Raw genomic sequence first — 6,582 nt, 5'->3', positions numbered from 1 at the left:
ATTTGGATGAGGTTTGGAGATTGAATCATTCATTCCTTCCTAAACCAAACAGGATTCATAATTCTTCTCTAGTTGTAGCGTAACTTGGCAGGAGTGACCAACAAACAGCCCCGAGCTTTAATTTCACCATTGTCAATTGCTTGCTTTAGCCAACCTTTTCAGCTAACTAGTAACTTGAATTGAGCACTTAAATCCACACCAAAAAGGACCTGTATCTAAGTCAGTAGGAGCTGCGGATGCTGTGGATTTGTGAAGAAGGAAAATGGAGAAATGGTCTGCTGTAAGCGTCCAGAGGGGTTTAACTCTACAAAACCCGTGAATATTACTGCCAACCTGCTAGTGCCAAAGTTGCCCTCCTCTGTGGAGGGAGACAATTATTATCTCCAGCTGCTCAGATGAAAGACTGTTTGGCTGGTATTTATGATCAGACAAAATATTGTTCAAGTATTACACATATTCCTTCATGTTTTTAAAAAAAAACCAAAAATATTTGTATCTCACCCAAGCCCCTCTCAGCTTCCCAGGTAAGCCATGAGGAGGTCTCTGCAAGGCACTGAACAGACAACTACAAATGAATTTAGCAAAACTCATCACTCAAACATTATCGAATTAGAAGCCAGCTCAGGACTGGAAAGGCTGGATTTGAATTTGAAAGGTGAAAAAAGAAACAGTTCCCTGGGGAAGGCACATTATTGAATTAAATGCTCAACACACGGGCTGTGTATAGGCACAATATATCTGAAATGAAAAGGGCAAGCATGACGCTTTGATGTTGGATAAGGGGATGGAGACTCAAAGTGTAGATGAAGCAAAAACATGACTGCAATAAGATACCAGCCTTGAAAAGTTTTGTCAAAAAAAATGCCTAGTTTTCTTAATTTCAATACTCACACCCATGGAAATTCACACAAATTAATTGTTAACTGTCGTTAATTTCATCCTATTTTTAATAAAGGAAAGATCATATATGCCCTCATCTACAAAGAGATAAGTTTCAGGTGTCTTTTCTAATGACATTTTTATCTATTCCTGCACTGAATTTGGATGTCAGTGCTCAGTTTCTGTGTAACGTCACTTTGCTTGCATCAGCTCAGCTTTAATTGTGAAACGTGTCTTACTCACTGTGCTGAGCACAGAGAACTGGAGGGTTGCTGCATGAGCAGGATGTCATAGTTGGAGATGGAGGCAGAACAAGCACAGGATGAAGCTCTCCCCATCTCTCAAAGACAGGCCTGGCTGGTTCCCTTTATTCACACGTGGTAAACCATTGGATATTTCTGCCACTGCTGTTCAATTTGCATCACACCTCCTCTTGCCAGGCTTTCTTCAGCCTTTAAAGACCCATTGAACTTGAGCCCTGGGCTAGCTCTTTCTGTACTTAAAGAAGAGAGAAGTGCCTGTATTCCCACCCAATCTGGAGTGCAAAGAGGTAGGATCGAAAGCTGGACTGAAGCTGCTGGGAAAAATAGTGTATGTCCCTCTTTATTACTTTTTAGTTCTTAGGGGGAATAGGGACAGGACACCCAGGATTCAATCCAGAATCCAGAGGCTAATTTTTGTGGGAATGGTTGCCTACTTTGTCCCCAATCCTGAATAAAAAGTTGAACATGATGTACGTGAAGCACTGGGAGAGCTGTTCCATTGCAGATCTCCCTGTAAACTGAAGAAAAATGGTAATAGAGAAAAAATTATGTCAGTATTTAGGATTGCTTTAGCGCTACCAATTAGGAGATTTACAGCCTTCAGTCCTGAAAAAAAGAAGGGGCAGAGTGTTATACTTGAAAAATAGACCAGGGAGTCATCCTTTTCTTCAGGACATGTGTCGGTGGTTTAGGTAACAGCCTCATTGTTGGCTGTTCCTGTGGGCTTTGGGGCATCCCAGTTCAGGTTCCCTCTCTGCTTGTGAAGACTTAGAGCACCCCACCCTCACACTGGGACCCTAATCATTATGCATGCTCTTGCCTTCTCTCTCCAGCCTTACTCATATTCTTACTATTTAATGGAAAAGTTCAGCAAGAGGATATGAGCATGGAGCACTCCTCCAGTCCCATCCAAATCCCAGACAAATACACAGTCTGGCCTTGTGCAAACTGTGCCTTGTTTAGAGGCAGGAGATGTGGACAGGAATCCTGTGGGGATGAGCCCAGGCTTCCCCATTCTGGTTTTGTGCCCTCCACCAAAGCAGTGTAGGTGAAAGTGATGCCTGCTTCATCCAGGCACTGAATCTGTGCAGGGTTTGTGTGGGAACTGATCTGCTAAATGTGCTATGCAAACATTAACACATAAAGCCCTTCCAAGCAGGGTAGAGGGAAGAAATCTAGTCCCTGTAGAGAAGCCCTTTTTACAAGGGCCTGTAGGGACAAGACAAGGGGAAATGGATTCAGACTAAAAGAGAGCAGGTTTAGCATAGATATTGAGAAGAAATTCTTTACTGTGAGGGTGGTGAGGCACTGGCACAGGCTGCCCAGAGAAGCTGTGGCTGCCCCATCCCTGGAAGTGTTCAAGGCCAGGTTGGGTGGGGCTCTGAGCAGCCTGGTCTAGTGGAAGGTGTCCCTGCCCATGGCAGGGGGTTGGAAGTAGACGAACTATAAGGTCCCTTCCAACCCAAACTGTTCTATGATTCTATGAAACTTCTTTGTAAATACCTAAACATTGGCATCCATCAATGCTTTATTGCCTCCAGTGTGATGTGACAGCAGAATGAGGTTGTTGCAGATGAGTAGGTTTTGCATCAGTGTCTACATCTCATGTAATTTTTGTGTCATATACCTGCACCCTTTTGGAGGTATGTGCACTACAGAGCTGAATTTTCAAAGCAAGCCAAAGCAGTCCTGTGAAAAAGCAAGTTCCTAGACTTTGAGGAGTCTCTTGATTAGCTATCAGAACAAGAAGTGAACATTAAGAATAAATCAGCTAAAACACATTTTTGGCAATACAGGTGTAATTTACTTCTTACAGCTTGTTCAGTAGTGTTCTATTCAGTCAAATTTCAACATACTCACTGCCTTATCTAGAAACATTTCTGTGAGTGTTTCTAGCAAGAAACTTACAACTATGAGGAGTGTATAAATCAGTCTTTTAGTAAGTTATAATAAAAGCATGATCAATTTGATTGTAGTAATATTATTGTAAAGCTATAAATACTACTATTATCTATCCTCATATATAAATACAGTGAAAATTATAATAAATTTAAATTGTAACTAATAGTTACAAGTTAACTAGTGTGGGAGTCACACTCCTCCAGAGGCTTCTCCCTACTAATGTTAAAATGGTTTGTTCAAGATTATTGAATTCTCAAAATATCCTAATTTTTCAGGTCTGTGGGAAGGCTTGATGTAGCAGCTGGAAGTCCTGACTCCACAGCAGATGCTTTAGCTGTGCCATCCTATCCTCACCTCATGCTGCTTGTTGATATTTAGGCAATGTAGGGCTTAATGGTGCAATTTCGTGGGGTGCATAAACAGCTCTGCTGCCGGCCTGGGGTAGCAGCAGCAAGAAGGGCACTGGGAAGGGCGAGGCCAAGGCTCTCTGGCTTTGACTTCCAGCAGGGTCTCTTGTCAGCCTTTGGCTGGGATTGCCTTCCTCCTCCTGTTCACTCTTAGTTCTGAGAGGAGTCTGTTTGCTCACCAGCGATCAGCTCACCATTTACTGGATGCAGGGAACACCTAAATAAACCTCTGCCAGTGCTGATGCTGACTGAAGCACTTGGTGAAAGCTGACTTCCTCAAAGCCTTGTACAAAGTGGGATACCTTCCCAGAGAGGAACACGGAGAGGAATGAGCCAGAAGGGCTAAACTTCTACAAACAGGAAAAGAGAACCAGAGCCTGGAAGGATCTTTGGGCCCTGCAGTAAGAAGGGCTCCATTGCAACAGAAAATTAGTAGGCAGACTACTGACCTGCAGAAAAAAAGTTAATGGAGCCTCAATTAAGCGGTGATTGGTCATGTAATTAGGTTGACATGTATCCAGGCTGTCCAGAGAACACTCAGAAATTCTCTTGCATAGGACAGGCCCAAGCTGTTTCTCCAACCACAATATGTATGGTTGAACTCGATGAACTTGGAGGTCTTTTCCAACCTTAATGATTCTAGGAACCTCTAATATACATCACCATCCTTCTCTCATGTTCAGACAGCTAACCACAAAGCAAAAGCTGCTCTGGAATTGTTTCCCTCAGTCCTTCTCCAAGCAACTTCTGAGGCTCGGATGAGCTTCCTCTTGGGGGGTTTTGCCTTGTGTTCACTCATCCTCTCTAGAGGGTAATTTTTTCAGGGCAGATGGAATGTCTTCTCTGACTACGTAGATTTATGGCGTTCACATCACATCAACATAATAATATAGGGATGATGAAGTGGAACAACTCAAGTGGAAGTCACTGGACAGGTGGCTTGGCTGTAGTACTTAGCTTGTAGGTATTTCAAAACTTTGGCAGGTGACGCTGTATGTACCATATGTCATTTATATGGCTTTATGGCCAAGAATGAGAGCAAGAGCTCTCAGGGAGAAATGGGATCTCTCTGACTCAGTCAGTGGTAGATGCACATCCAATATCATCATAGGATCCAAATGATGAGCTATTTTTGTTAGGCTTAGTACTGCTCTGGTTTCTGAACTGTGTATTTTCATCCCAAAGCATTCTGGCATTCATTGCACTTGTCCTTCCTTTTTCTTTCTCCACTCACTGCAAGGGGACAGAGACAAGGTGCCATTTCAGTTAGCACTTTATTTTTAAGATGATTTAGTGCTGTCAGAAGGAGGTGGTGTGGCAGTTCTCAAGATGAATGTTTTCTGTCCAAGAGGAAGATGCAGTGCAGGGAGCAGGATAGATGTTTCCTAGAATCACAGAATATGCTGAGTTGGAAGGGACCCACAAGGATCATTGAGTCCAACTTCTGGGCTTCTGCACAGGACACCCCAAGAGTCACACCATGTGCCTGAGAGCATTGAGAAACACCTCTTGGATTCTGTGAGGCTTGATGCTGTGACCACTGCCCTGGGGAGCCTGTTCCAGTCCCCAACAACCCTCTGGCTGAAGAACTTTTTCCTAGTATCTAATCTAAACCCCCCCTAGCATGACTTTATGCCATTCCCTCAGATCATGTCACTGGTCACCACAGAGAAATTTCATTATTCCCATGCCCCTATTTTCCTTCTGGAGCAGCCTTGCTCTGCACAGCTGGAGAGGGCAGGGAATGCCAGTGGGACTGCTGGAGGCTCCCAAGACCCCTGGCTGGGAGGAGGTGAACAGAGGTGGCTGTCAGGTTCTGTGGAGGAGAGGGGACTGCTCAAGGGCTGTCTTGTCCCCTGATTGAAAAAAAGGGAGGGTGAAGAAGACACAAAAACCTCCCCTTTGCCCCCTACGTTTCTCCTTGCCTCTCTGTGCCCCTGCTCACACCTCCCTCCTTTCCATATCACCCAGAAAGGGGCTGCTTTGGGGAAGGAAGGATGAAGGGTGTCAGACCACTGAGGTGATTTATTATCTCCATGGGTCCACAGGGAAGAGCCTGAGAGGCCCTTTTGGTAGCATTTGTAGCAAAGCTTAGGACCCAATCATTTCTTGTCTCCTGCTATTTACCTATCCCAAACAGGCTGCAGTGGCTCTGGACAGGGTTTTTGTGGTTCATACTGTACAGCTCCAGGGCATTGACTGTACAAGACTGAACTCTTAACAGGAGGTTGGTATAGGCCCAACAATGCTAGAGTTATCTGTAAAAGGTAACAATTCTACTTTTCAGGCATTTTAAACAGTATGCTCCTGGATTTCTCTTCTCTGGGATGTGAGGCAGATCACAGCCTCATTGTCATTCACTGGGGTTTGCTCCTCTCCTCCACCCTCACACACATGCTCAGCATGCTGGATAACATGATTTTCTCTCCAACCAGGGAAGAAGAAGGGTTGCAATTGTGTTCTCACAACTGGAAATTTGCATATAGGTACATGGATTCTTTTTCTCTCTTTAGCTGGTGAAATAAAACAAAACTAGGTGCTGCTGTCAGGGTGAGGTAGTGACAAGCCACAACAAGCCTAAGCCACATCATGTTCCTCAGTGACAGGAGACTGCCAGAAAGGGCTGTGCCATGAAAACACCATAAAAACACCACCACGCCAGGCATGGCTGTGCCTCGTGACACCCAGCTGTGCTCCAAACTTCACCACGTGGGTGCCAAGTGGGTACTGGGTGCTTTGGGAATTGGAGACGAGTCCGTGGGGGTGGAGTACGTTAAGAGAAGGACAGTGCCAGGTGAAGAGGCTGCAGATACAAGCACTAAATGCAAGAAGAGGATACCAGTCCTTGTCTTTGGGTAGTGTGTGGGACAGTGCAGGGCAAGGACAGGCGCTGTTGCCCCTGCCACCTTAGCAATTGATATAGTAAAACATTCACAATATTGTACTTGCCAGTTCAAATTGTGTTGCACAACAGTGCTTTTTATGAGTGTTGAGCAAAGCCATTTTGAACGAGATAAAGAGTATAGCAGCCTGACTAGCAGCTGTGTGCCTCAAGAATATGGCATTTCTGTTTTTCTGTTGGACTCAGTTAAACATTACCCAGTCTGTAATTCTTCTTTGTCTGGGCTAGA

The sequence above is a fragment of the Aphelocoma coerulescens genome, chromosome 3, assembly GCF_041296385.1.
Source record: "Aphelocoma coerulescens isolate FSJ_1873_10779 chromosome 3, UR_Acoe_1.0, whole genome shotgun sequence".
NCBI lineage: Eukaryota > Metazoa > Chordata > Aves > Passeriformes > Corvidae > Aphelocoma > Aphelocoma coerulescens.
The sequence above is the reverse complement of the archived record's forward strand: the minus strand, read 5'-3'. Positions refer to the sequence as shown.